Below are 13,291 nucleotides of genomic sequence, written 5' to 3'. Positions count from 1 at the left end.
TGACTTTCTCACTAAAAACTGTCCCCTTGAGTAATTCCCCTTCCCTTCCCTTCCCTTCCCTTCCCTTCCCTTCCCTTCCCTTCCCTTCCCTTCCCTTCCCTTCCCTTCCCTTCCCTTCCCTTCCCTTCCCTTCCCTTCCCTTCCCTTCCCTTCCCTTCCCTTCCCTTCCCTTCCCTTCCCTGCCCTGCCCTGCCCTGCCCTGCCCTGCCCTGCCCTGCCCTGCCCTGCCCTGCCCTGCCCTGCCCTTCCCTGCCCTGCCCTGCCCTGCCCCTCCTCTCTCCCTTTTCTTCTCCTCTCCTCCCTTCTTTTTTTTTTTTTTTTCCTTTTCTTTCTTCAGCACATGCAAGGAACAAGTGGACATACAAAAAATAAGTGGCTCTGAAGAGCTGCTGTGAGGCAAAGTTTGCAAGAAAGTGGGTGCCTTAGAGTAAATTTAGTCTGGATAACAAATTTCTCAGACTCCCAGGTCTTTGTTCATGAACTACAGAGAATGCTTTGAATACAGGCTTTTTCCTGTCATGCTTAGTTCTTTTACTGTGTTCACTTTTACAGAGAAGTACTAGTTCTTGCTCTAGCTGATTTTAAAAGATAGGTTTTGATTTTTCTCTGTTACAGAAGCTATGATATCTTATGGATAAGATTGCCCCCATGTTATTAAAAACCTGCAGGGTAAAGTAATTCTCACAATAATACAAATAACCTTTGACTACACTCTTGACTTCCCTGGCCTCTCACAAGTATAAGAGAGCAAAAAGTAGATCTTCACAATGTTAGATGTGGTTCATCTGCTGAAACATGGTTTTTCGGAGACTATTAATGGCTGATTTTATGTTATAGAGGAATATGCACTCATTAATTGCTATCTAAAAGAATTATCTGGACAATTAAATATATTCAGCCACTCATAAAAATCCTAGAAAGGCAAAATATTTGAAACACACATTTGTCTGTCTTCTGTCAGCATGGGCTCACAGACATAGAGATTTTCTGCAGAGGAGCAGTATCCCTCCTAGAAGCATCAGGGTCACTGTGCACATTTAATGCCCAATAGATCCTTATGCCCTTCTGTCCAGAGACTCCCAAACACGCTACTCTGATGGGATGCAGCTGCACAGCAGCAGTTGCCCATGATGTACCTGAAGGATACATATTTATCAGGATTTTTTACATGCAGGTGGCAATTTTGTTTTGTAATGGACTTTGCAAGTAGGTGCCCAGTTGTGCATTTGCAAGCACCAACTTCTAGTTTCTACCAGTGTGGTGTGGCCATGGGGAGAGAGAAAAAGGCAGCAAATAGTGCAGGTAAAAAGGATTGAACAAATTCTCATTAACTTTCCTTCAAGATTGCTGTGATATTATCTCCTTTGTAAGTATTCCAATAGCAGCTGAGTTTGAAAAGAAATAAAGTTCTCCTTCAGAGAAGAGAGGGAGCTTTTGAGGAGTATCCCAAAGTCCAGGGTGGATAATGTCCAATCAGAATAGCATGGCATGGCATGGCATGGCATGGCATGGCATGGCATGGCATGGCATGGCATGGCATGGCATGGCATGGCATGGCATGGCATGGCATGGCATGGCATGGCATGGCATGGCATGGACTAGGATAGGATAGGATAGGATAGAATAGAATAGAATAGAATAGAATAGAATAGAATAGAATAGAATAGAATAGAATAGAATAGAATATTTCAGTTGGAAGGGACCTACAAGGATAATCTTGTCCAGCTGCCTGACCAGTTCAGCACTGACCACATAAAAGCATATTATTGCAGGCATTGTGCAAGTTCCTTTCTAACAGTTTCTAATAAGGTTTGGGGCATCGATCTTCACCCTAGAAAGCCTGCTGCAGTGTTTGACAATGCTCTTAGTGAGGAAATGCTTCCTAGTCTGAACCTCCCCTGCTGCAGCTCTGAACTATTTCCTTGTGTTCTATCACTGGATCCCAGGGAGAAGAGGTCAGTACCTCCCGCTCCTCTTCCCCTCCCCAGGAAGCTGTAGGGAGCAATGAGACTTGTTCATATGCCCTGGGACAAGACTGGATGGAAAGGAAAATGTATTCCAGTAACTATCATCTGACCTTGCTCTTCAAATTACTGACTTATTTGTATGGTTTTGTTTTCTTTTACGTTAAAAACCACAGCCTTTTAAAATGACATGTTCATTTATGCCAATTTTTATGCAGAAGAGTACTGTCAGGAAGAGATTTTCACCTCTCAGTCTAAATTCCGACATCTTTAACACTTCAAACCCCCTGGGGTTTTTTTCCTAGTTGAATGAAGGATGAAGAAGACTGCATTGCTGTTTTCACTCTGGCAATAATACAAGGTTTTTCTTAAATTGTCTGTGCAGATGGCTGTCAGATTTATTGGGTCACTTACTTGCTACCATATCATCAGTTCAGGTGTCAGAACTCCCTGGGAAAGGAAAGGCATGCACTGTTAAAAGCTCTTATGGAATTTGCTCAGCAATGACAGTTTATCTCATACCCAGCTGCCCGCCGCTGCAGACCCCTTTTTACCACACAGATTCTGGTACTTCTGGGAGGGGCACAGCCTGGTGGCATCTGATTCGATGTTTGAGGCTTGTAAGTCATCACTTCCATGGGAATGACCTTCTGTCAGGAAGCAGTATCTGAAGCATTGCAGGTTTTCTGGAAATCCCTGCATCTGCTGCCTTGTCACCCTGGAGGGGAAGGAGAGAAATAGAAAACAGATTAGCCTGTGTTATGGGACTCAATCCTTTCATTGATTGCCTTTAAGGGATACTTTTCATGGCACAATTAGCCAGAACTTTGGATGTAAATCCTTTTTTAGACATTTTTAAGCCTGAGTTAGCAGTAAAACACACACTTGCTGTCAGCATTCAGGCCAGAGTACAGAAGCAGTCTCCAGCCCATCCTCATCTGCTGATGCACCAAGTCCCCCTGTGATATGCTGATGTGCTTCTCTAGAAATATCTTCCCTCCCAGCACAGAAAGTGATCTTGAACATCTATGAGCCAGTGAAAAACTCTGGCTTTTCTGTGGAAAAGCTACTTTTGGACTAATTAAGTGGTCAAGATACATATTGTGTGTAACCCTCTAAGTGCTTTGAACATGAGACTGGATTGTTGACCCTTAAGAAACCTCACCGAGTGCCAAGACACAGCTCTGTCAGGAGAAGGAAAACGTCTCCATGAAGGGGAATGAGTAGGCTTGGAACCTCTTTCTGTTAATAATGTGCCAAGAGTGGGACAGGCTCCCAGGCATTCCAGCAGCAGGCACACAGGATCTGTGCTGCATCCCCTGTTGTTGTATTCCAAGCTGTGATGGGAATTAGGGAGAAGGGCCACCTTAGGCTGGTTTGGGATGGACACAGAGTCTTACATTGCGCCTTGTTTCTGGACAAAGCACTTAGTTGCTATCTAGTCACTGCTGATTAAACCTCACACAACATTAACCTTATTAATATTTAATATTTATATGCAAATCACAGTCAGCCAATTAGTTTTCTCTGCAGCTTCAGCAGTTTCACAAGAGGCTTATGCTTAAGTATTTTAATTTGCCTTTCTGAGGAAGGTGAAAGTGTTAAAAGGAGATTTAATTTGTTGTTTAGTTGTCTTTCCAGGTTTTTTAGGAATGAATCAATTGAAAGATGGTCAGAAGAAATGAGTTTATTTTCCTTTTATTTCCTGCAAAAAGCAGTTGAAATGTTGCTACTGAAGCAAAGACACAGCTTGCTAGTCTAAGTAGGTGGTCTCACTTTCTTGACCTATTTGCATACCCTTTTCCCCCCTCCCAAGACATTTTGCTCTTTCTGTAACTTTGAATTAGCTGCAGTCTGTATTAATAGATTGGATTATTGTATGTAATTGCTTTCTACATATCTATAGCTAGAAGTTAGCCTCTTACTAATAACTAATGTAATTTTTTGCTTTAAATCTGATCTCAGGCTTTTCCTCATTTGTTGCTCAAGGTTATGATGATAATTTTCTCCCTCATCAGCTTTGGAGCAGATACAGAGCATGATAGCATAGGATAAAGTCTGTAGCAAAATGATACTGTGATCAGACAAGGCAAAAAGTGTGAAGGTTTGAACCAGAAGTTGGATAGATGATGTAAAATCTAACAACCCAAGAAAGTTGTGTGGTTTAACGTACTTCTCTCTGGTTGAAAGAGTTATTTGACACACAGGACACTTAGATCCTCTCGATTTGCTGACGATTTCTCAAATATCTGACACAGTGGGAAAACTGGCAGCACTTGTTTTTCAATACTTCATTGCCATTAGTACCTCAGAGATGGCCAGAGTCTGTGTGTAATATGGTTAAAGCACTGCTGAGAGCAGGGAAAGACCACTTATCTGTGCCAGCCAAACGCGTGGTGCTTACAGCTCTAATCGTCGGTACTGAGCTCGAGCAGTGCTTGGAGCACTTGGTGCTAAAACTGCAGCAGCACTTTCCACCTTTCTAATGACCCTCATCTCATCTGCACTAAGGTACCTCTGCTCTTACCATCATTTCCTTGCCACCTGAGCTTCACTGTGACTCTGCTGAGCACGTATTGACTGATTACAGAACAGTCACATTTCAGAGCTGCCATACCCATCTTCATTCATTTTTAAGGGCAGCAAATGCATTGGTTTAGCAGGGGATATTTTTATTTGTTGGGCTGTTTGTCTTTTAACCTCTTCAAAAACACAAAGCGCTGCCAAGTAAGGTGCAGAGATTTCTCTGCAGACTCAGATGTATTGTCCTCACCTTTCACTTCCAACTGCTCAAAAAGCTGTAGGTAAATGTCTCTCTGTGGACTGGCTGTGTGTCCTCTCTTCTGAATAAAGGCAGCTCAGCTTCTGTGTACTGAGAATTCGTACTGTACAGGAGAAAGTACTGTCACTGAAGTACTCGTTTCATAGGAGTAAGTAAATTAGTGTCACGACTGGGATAAAAATAATTTATTTTTACATGCTAACCCATGTCTTAGCAATTTTTGGTATTTCAAGTCATTATCAAGTTACTAGTTTATGCCCTATTATCACCTATAACTTCTCCCTCATCTTTAAGGTGTGATGTTATTTTTTAGGATTATACTTGGACTTACTTGACATACTGTCTGTCCCAGTTAAAATTCAACCTGACATCCCAATTGCAATGAGGTTAGTGGTTTCATTGTAGCCTCAAGTGCACAGTAGTATGCTGCTGCACATATAATTCTGCTAAATTTGGACTGTAAGGGGGCCCTAGCACTGAGTTACTATGGAAACAGAATTCTTCTTTTCTTTAGCACGAAATTCCCCCTAGGTTTAGTAGTGTGAAAAAATTCCCAATATTAGAGCCCTGCAATGGTTCCCTTCATTATCCTTTTGTGTCCACACCTTCTTAATAAGAGTTTAAAGGTGACTCTTTTTTTGACCTGTCCACTTAATATTTAATTTGGTCACTGAGTTTTCCTGGTATTTTATCTGAAGGAAAAAACCAGTTTTCTTCTTCCCTCAGAGCTGTTTGGATAGCTGTATGTATGAGTGCTAAGGATTCAGGAAGGACTTGGCACAGTCACAGTGCTGAGCAGAGCACAGGCAATGCTCCCTCTTCAGTAGAATATGTAGGCATAGGAAGAATCTCTTTCTAGAATGTTATCACATAAGGGCTGGAATGCCTCAGCTCATGACATTCATCATCTCACCCAGGTCTTGGGATGAAAGATTTTACAACAGAACCCAGTTAAAAGATTTGCAAGATAGGAAACCATAGCGTTTCCCATCCCTGGAAGCCTTCAAGGCCAGGTTGGATGGGGCCCTGAGTAACCTGATCACGTGGGTGACATCCCTGCCCATGGCAGACAATCTTTAAGGTGCTTTCCAACTGAAACCATACTCTGATTCTCTGACTCTCTGATTCTCTGAGTCTATGATCCTTTGCTTCTATGATTCTATGAATAGAGAACTGTGTCTTATGTGAATTGGAGATGGACTTGGACAGGACAGTGCTTTTTCCTGAGGCTATATTTACTAGAAATATTTCTGGGAGCAGGTTTATGAGGGACTGTGGGAAAGTCCCATGGCAAGAAAGCTGAGCTAAGCATGAATGGAAGGTGCTGTGGTACAGAGAGGTACAAGGAGGCAAAATGGGCTGTGTGTCAAGGAGGAAACTGTTAAAAGCCTGTAGCACGAGGGAGTAGTGCTGAGAAGGGAAGGGTCCTTGGGAGCAGGACTTGGGAAAAGAGGGGAATTAGCAGTCTTCTGAAGGAGAAGCTTTGAAACTTGATGTAATGAGAGGAGTAGCAGTACTGGGAACTGTAATTATGTTTGTAAATGCATAGTTCACCAATGGATAGACTCAACAGCTGAGAAAAGCTCTTTCTTTGCTCGTGTGCCTGCATATAACAATCATGTTGAAGTGAGGGGGGAAAAAAGTGAGATTTTCTAATTTAGTTTCAGCTGGAAATTTACAACTCTTTTAAAAATCATTACTGTTTTGAACATAGCTTTATATTCTAGTCTAAATACTTTAATCTTTTTTCGTGGTCTTTCAAGTTTATCTCTTCTCCTTATAAAGATCACTAAAGATGAATATGTTTTAAAAAAGCTGTTTTGTTTAAGTAGTGAAAAAATGCTGAAGAGAAGTATTGAAACTCTTTTCATATTGTCCAGCTAGTCTTCAACCCCAACTTGTAGCTCTTGTCATGAAGACCCAGGTTTGTGAGACCATACAAAGAAAAAGAAAGACAGTTACACACTTAATGTTCCGTGAACAATTTCTGCTCCTTCCAGTAAATACAAAGCAAATTTAGCATTCTTGTATAATACTTATGTAAGGGATATGTGGCACAGAACATCAGTACATCCCTGGAAGAGTATTAGCATACACATTTCAAATTGAATTAATTTAGGTGATGTTCCTTTTCCATTTAATATTGAAATGGGGCTGTAGCTCTTATGGCCAGATTCTGTGTGCTGCTGAGGGGATTTGCAGTACCCAGAGGTGACTGGAAGAGTGTTACCATTGCAGAATGTCCTGGGGACAGACAGACAGTAGAGGTAGCTCTACCTGCAGCCAAAGAAGCTGCCTTGGGAGCAGATTCCTGTTTTTAGCAGGTTTGTTACAAGGCATGAGAGAAGCACTGTATGTTGGAGCAAGGTCTCCTTTTGTTCCTACTCTAAAGTACTGTAAAATACCGGTAGTGACCAGCAGGCACTCCCAGCCTCTTAGTGCTTGTTCAAGGCTGAATTTCTGGGCACTACTGCACACACATGTTGCCTGTGTCATGGGAAAACAGCAGAGGATGGGAATTGCAGTCTTGTGAAGAGGATTTCAATTACTTAACCAAATCCTGTGTCCAGCTGAGGCATTCAGTCCTTACCCTTTCTGAGGACTCTGTTACTACTTTCTCCAACTAGAGGTTGACTATCATTGCCTCTTAGAGATTTGGCAGAGGAATTTGTCGTGAAACTCAACTGTTCCACCCTGACCGGGGCTTGTTGCACATTTGAATGCAAGTAGAGATGCTTGGAGAGGTTTTCAAAGGTGCAACTGATACACAGGTTTTTAATTTTTCATTTGCTAATGCTAGTGAAAGACACCTTCTTGTGCTGTTGGGTTTGAATGGGTTTGAACAGGTTTGAATAACAGTAACAATGTCTAGGACTTTGCTATCTTTCCGACTCCATCTGGAAAATAGTTTTAAACAATATTTGGAGAGAATAAACCCATCAAGTGACATGCAGGAAGCTGCTGTCGGTATTGCTGTCACTCCTTTTCTCTTAATGATCAAAAGATCTGCATTAGGAAGGCTGTACAGTAACCTTGGAGAAAATGATAGATTTAAGAAATTTAATTGCTGTAAAAAATGAAGGTGGTTGTGTTTAAATGTTACACTACAGATAACAGTTTCTCTCTGTGGAAGGTCTTAATTTCAGTTTGAAACAAGGTCAGAAGTATGTTACAGGTTTCTGTGTTGCAAATTTATCATAAAATTGCAAAGGAATAAAAGCTTTTATAAACTTGTGAATTTGCCATTCTAGACATACTGTCTGAATCCTCCTAATCAAAGTTTTATTAACTAGAAGCTGAAAAAACACTGCAGACATGGATTTGGGGCAGGGGATGGGTTTTTGTTTTATGCAATGACACTGCTACGGCTGTTTGAAATACCATGTATACTAAATTGACTTTTGAAATTAATTTCAGGGATATTAACTTCCAATAAGTGCATAATTTAATTTTGACTCAAAAGAATATTGATGTCACCAGAAATTACCTACCAGAAGTGTTACAGCACAATTCTTTTAAGCTGCATGAAGCTCAGCAAAGTGGTTAGAGGGAATCAGTTGGATGCTCACACATTTCAACACTTAGTAATTTGCAAAACTTCCAGAGACACGTTAGCATTAGTAGGAATTCACTTAGTGGAAGCACTTTGTCCACTCTAACTGCTTTCTAATACATTTTTTGACAGTCCTTGGTTTTTTTGAAGAATCATAACTTAGTCATAAAAGATTCTGTGAAACAGAGATCCTTACCAAAGAGTGTAGAAGCACACCATGAGCAAGAGCAGTGCGTGAGTAAGGAATACTGCTAGGCAGAATTCACTCAAAACCAGACTAAAATCTTCATTCAGGATCCATTTCTACTTTTTTCCACTGAGCATTTTCTACTAAATGCTAGAAGACCATTGTTACTTCATCAATATACACTTCTTTGCATGGCCAGTTGAGCTGAGCAGATATGCAAAAGCATTTGTCCCCATAAAAAGGGTGTGAGTCACAACACATGAAGCAGGCAGTGACAACTAGAACAACTAGCCAGGCTCCCTGGAAATATATAAGAACTTTTCTTACTTTCTTAATGCCAAATAATGAGTAACTTGGTTACTCCTGCAGTTGCAGGAGGTCTGTGTGAAAAGAAAATGCTTTGGAACCCAATGCCCAATGATTATTTGGATTAATTACTGAACCCAGTCCAGTGCCTTCACCATATGAAAATTTGTTTTGTCTCCACTAAGTATGATTTATACATGTTTTCCATTTATCTGGCACCAGTTCTTGGTACTTTGTAAATATCAAGATTTGGACTAGACATCCTGGAATCAAGTGTTATGTGCCTAAAAACCTTCAGGATAGTGAAGGGATAGGTAATATGTCACAGTATGGGCCTAATTCCCCTCTGCATTGAGCCAGCTGTGCAAGCACATGTGGAGGAACTGGAAAAGGTTAGACTTTGTTAGAAACTGCCATGAGGAGGTGTCAGAGTTCAGAGAAAGTTTCAAGCTCCTGCTCTAAACTCTCATGACTTGCTGCTGCTTTATTCTTTACCTAATTTAGTTCCACACTAGAATGGGCTGAGAAAAGGAAAACACACCTGTAGATTTCTCAGCTCTCACTCTCATGTTCCACTCCTGTGATGCTTAAACCAAGTTGTCATTCAGGGCTTTGCTGCTCATATTGCCATAGCACCCAGGGAGCCTGACACAGGTATCAGAAGAGCACAGTACAAGCACAGATCAGAGGGCTGTCTCAGTGCCAAAGACCTTGCAATTTAAGTGAAAAGCCTGGGAAAAGAAAGAGAGGCAAGTGGGTAGCTGGCTAACAAAAGGAAACAAGAAGCTGATGCTGACTAGGCAGAGGAACCAGCATACCAGGAGGCAAAACTGGGAGGTTTGTGGGGATTTTTTAATATATAGTGTGGAAAGGAAATTTTTGAGCATTTAGGAGAAAAAAAAGTGAGATAGTTTGCAGATGTCAAGGAAACTTTCTGCCTAGCATATTACATACAGCATGAGAAAAGGCACAGAAGGATTATCTGGATGTTTAGCATTGGCTGCCCAGAGGGAGAATCTCCCTCTGCCACTGAATTAGAGATAATGTTTGAGGATAGCACGTGGAGAGTGTTGGCAGTGTTGACAAGCCTCTATTAGATGCAGCAAGGAAATGGAAGCCCATGCTGGGAGTGTGAAGAGAAGGATAATAAGGTCCAATTTATGAGCTGGGAAAAGGATCTTATGACAGCATTTAGAATGGATCTGAACAGGCCAAGTTAGGGTCTGTCACAGTCAAAGAGAAGATAGATAGTATTTACAGAAATGATGGAAAATGATCATCAGTATTGATGGCCAGCACAGAATTCACCTTTGAGACATTGCACATGGAGAGCTTAACAAGACCAGGGCAGGGAAGGAAAAGAGATTTAAGAGAGATTGAAGTTTTTCTAAGGCACTCAAAAACCAGTAGCATATTCAAGAGCAGCATTTAGGAGTGCTGAATTCCAGCACAGAGCTCTGCTTGCTGGATCATCCATTGCTCAGGCAAGAGCTTATTTTTGTAGCTTTGTGAACTTAGCGTGAACTTTGCATGTTTTTACAATACCATAATTTGCAGGGCTCCAGACTGAGAGCAGATGAGTCACATTGTTTAGGCAGAGAGGAATGTGCCACAGAGCCACTTCTGTAGTACAGAAAATCTTCTTTCCCTGAGGACGAAATCCTCTCTCCTCCCACAAAGCAGCTAGCACGTTTCAGAGCTCCACATCGACTGGCAAGTACATGGCTTATTTTGGCATTTAATTTCAGCATGACTGTTTAAAGATAATACAAAGCATTAAAGCTCTCAATATTTTTGAATGACAAAGACAGAACTGAAACTGTTACTCTCTTTTTCAAGTGGCAAGCATAAGCTGTATTATGTGTTGAGTGTAACTTACTGCACTACAAGGAGAAACCTTTCCAGTTTGCTTCAGCCATATGCCCGTGCAGACACAGTCTGTATCTCTAAATGTGCCTGTGCAGCACCAGGAGGCCCTAATCCTCAAACAGGATTCTTATACCCTCATTATTTTGAAGTGATATTTTGAAAAGTAATAGAAGAGGATGACAATTTTAAGAGCTGCTCTAAGCCTCGGTACAGCACAGCAATTCAAGCTGGCGCATTCCTTTCATCTTTTCACGTTGCTTCCCTACAGTATTCTCCTTTTAAAGAGAAGTAGGAATTTTCCAAGGAATTCAGCTTTGAAAAATAGGTTTATCTTTTTGTGAGCAGGGGCAGGTCAGTCTCAAGAGCAGAGCGGATGGTTCTGTGTGCAATTTCACTCCATCCTTTCTGTCTGGTCAGCTTTTACCCTCCACATCACACACTGCCCACACCTTCCCATCTTCAAACCATGCACTGTTTGAAGCACCAAGCAGAACAGATCTGTCATCATCAGAAACCCAGTCGCTGTGCTCAGCATCTTTCCAAAAGTTCTCAAGCTGTTGTAAAACATGTGAAAGAGCTTCAGTGCTGCAAATTCAGTTTCAGAAGACGAAAAAAGAAGCAGCATTTCCCTTATGGGGTAGAGGAAATTGTGGTTAGAGAGGTACACGTTAAATAGGGACAGAGGTCAATGAGGAACACTAAAAAATGGACAAAATAAATACATCTACTCCTCTAAAAGGCAAATATGAGCTTTCTGCCCACCTCTGTTTGCACCATGCTAACTATATTTTTCTATCGTGAAACTGCAGGAAGGGATTAAGCCAAAGCACGATCAGTAGTCAGTTTGTACCCCTTGGTTTTCAGGAGCAGTCCCTGCCTAGCTTTAATTTTTCACAATGGACATAAACACAGCATCTGTATAATTATTTAGATAACTTCATCCTTTTATGTTTGATTTCTTGCTCCCAGTTATCCAGTGAGTTGAAGTGTTCATTGTGCTATTACAGTTAGCAATCTAATTTTCAAACTGAATGATTCATTGTCAGATAATGCCTTCCCCCCCCCCCCAACTTTTACTTTCACTGCAAGTTTCCAATTTAAAACTTTTGTTTGAAGAGAGATTAAAACCATTGTATTCAGACTCTTTTATGAGGTCTTGCCAGTGGCATTAGTATTTCTCTATTCTCTAGAACTGTCTGAGTGTTTTATAGGACTAAGATTGCCTTCTCAAGACTTCATGTTGGAGGTTCACAGTCAGTCTATAATTGACTAATACCTCATTTCCCCTCCTCCTTCATTTTAATCAATCCCTCAGTGGCTTACAGAAGACACGCTTTTATTAGTCTCTAAAGTCTTGTTTTCCTTTTAGAGAGACTATTTTAAATTGTATTTTTACAGTGAAAAATCAATCAAAAATCTGATTGCCATTTTCAAGTATAATGTGAATGTTGAAAGCAGTATGTAAATCAAGTAGCATTGCTTTAATAACAATCTGATCTGTGAAGGACCAGAAAAACCCTGGAAGGATCACTGATTTATTAGAAAAAATAAATGTATAGATAAAAACAACAAACCCAAATTAATTTTCTTTCTAGCCTTGCCAGTTTATACTTTGCTGAACTATTATTAAGAAAGGAGGAACATGTTACCAAAGCCCTGGAAAAATGTAATTTAAACATCTTTCAGAAATCTTCTGGGACTCACATGTGCGCTCTTTTTCTTCTCAAAAGCAGTGCAAGAGCTGACTATCAGTGTGTCCCTCAGATGGCTGAAATCACTTCTCAGAAGATGTTTGCATTGCAGTGATCTCTCACTGTGACCTGTTGCTGTATTGTTAGCAGCTCTGTCCTTCTGCCAGCAAGGGTTCTGTTGGTGGGAGTTTATGCAGGTTTGCATCTTCTGTGCGACACATCCCAGGGATGTAAAGAGCATCTGGATAACCCTAGAACAGATTGAATATTATTAATTCCCACGGGCAAATCTTAGAGGATTAAGTGCTGAGTAAACTTGGGAAGGCAGAAGTTCAGTGGAGTGGTAGAAGAGGAAAAATAGTTCTTCCAGGAGATAATAGCATTTGTGGACACAAACACATTAGGAGAAATACGCACTTGACAAAATGTCTGTTTGCAATGAAAGCAAATTTTTGTCTATTTGCAATGCTCATCTAAGTTTCTCAAAAGTGATTTAATTTTCAGAGATTCATGAAAAGCAAGGAAATGCACTCTTTAGATTTATATATCTGCTTAGCAGCAAAGAATAAGAAGCAACATGTAAGACGAAGATGCAGGTATCTATATAGGTGATGGGTTGGGCTCAAAGAGTTACAGGGAATGAGTTTACATCAGGCTGGCCACCAGTCACCAGTGGGGATCCCCAGGGCTCAATTTTAAGGCCAGTGCTCTTTAATGTTTCCATAAATTACCTGAATGCAGGAGTTGAATGTACATTAAGCAAATTTGGCAGTGACATGAAATTAGGAGAAGCTTTGGGCTACCTTGAAGGTAGAGAGGTCTCACAGAGCGATATACCAGAGAACTGGGCAATCCCCAACCATTTGAAGCGAAGAACAGCCCTGCAGAAAGGCATATGGGGTCTTGGGTCGATGGCAAACTGAACATGAGCCAGCAGTG

General features: G+C 41.0%; 1 protein-coding gene across 26 annotated transcripts in view; it reads left to right on the top strand.

Moving 5' to 3' along the window:
• Positions 1-13,291, top strand: part of DLG2 (discs large MAGUK scaffold protein 2) — a 986,702-nt gene that overhangs the window by 295,254 nt on the left and 678,157 nt on the right. The gene's annotated exons all lie outside the window — the stretch shown is intronic.

This window comes from Cyanistes caeruleus, chromosome 3 (assembly GCF_971803275.1).
Source record: "Cyanistes caeruleus chromosome 3, bCyaCae1.hap1.1, whole genome shotgun sequence".
NCBI lineage: Eukaryota > Metazoa > Chordata > Aves > Passeriformes > Paridae > Cyanistes > Cyanistes caeruleus.
The sequence above is the reverse complement of the archived record's forward strand: the minus strand, read 5'-3'. Positions and strand labels throughout refer to the sequence as shown.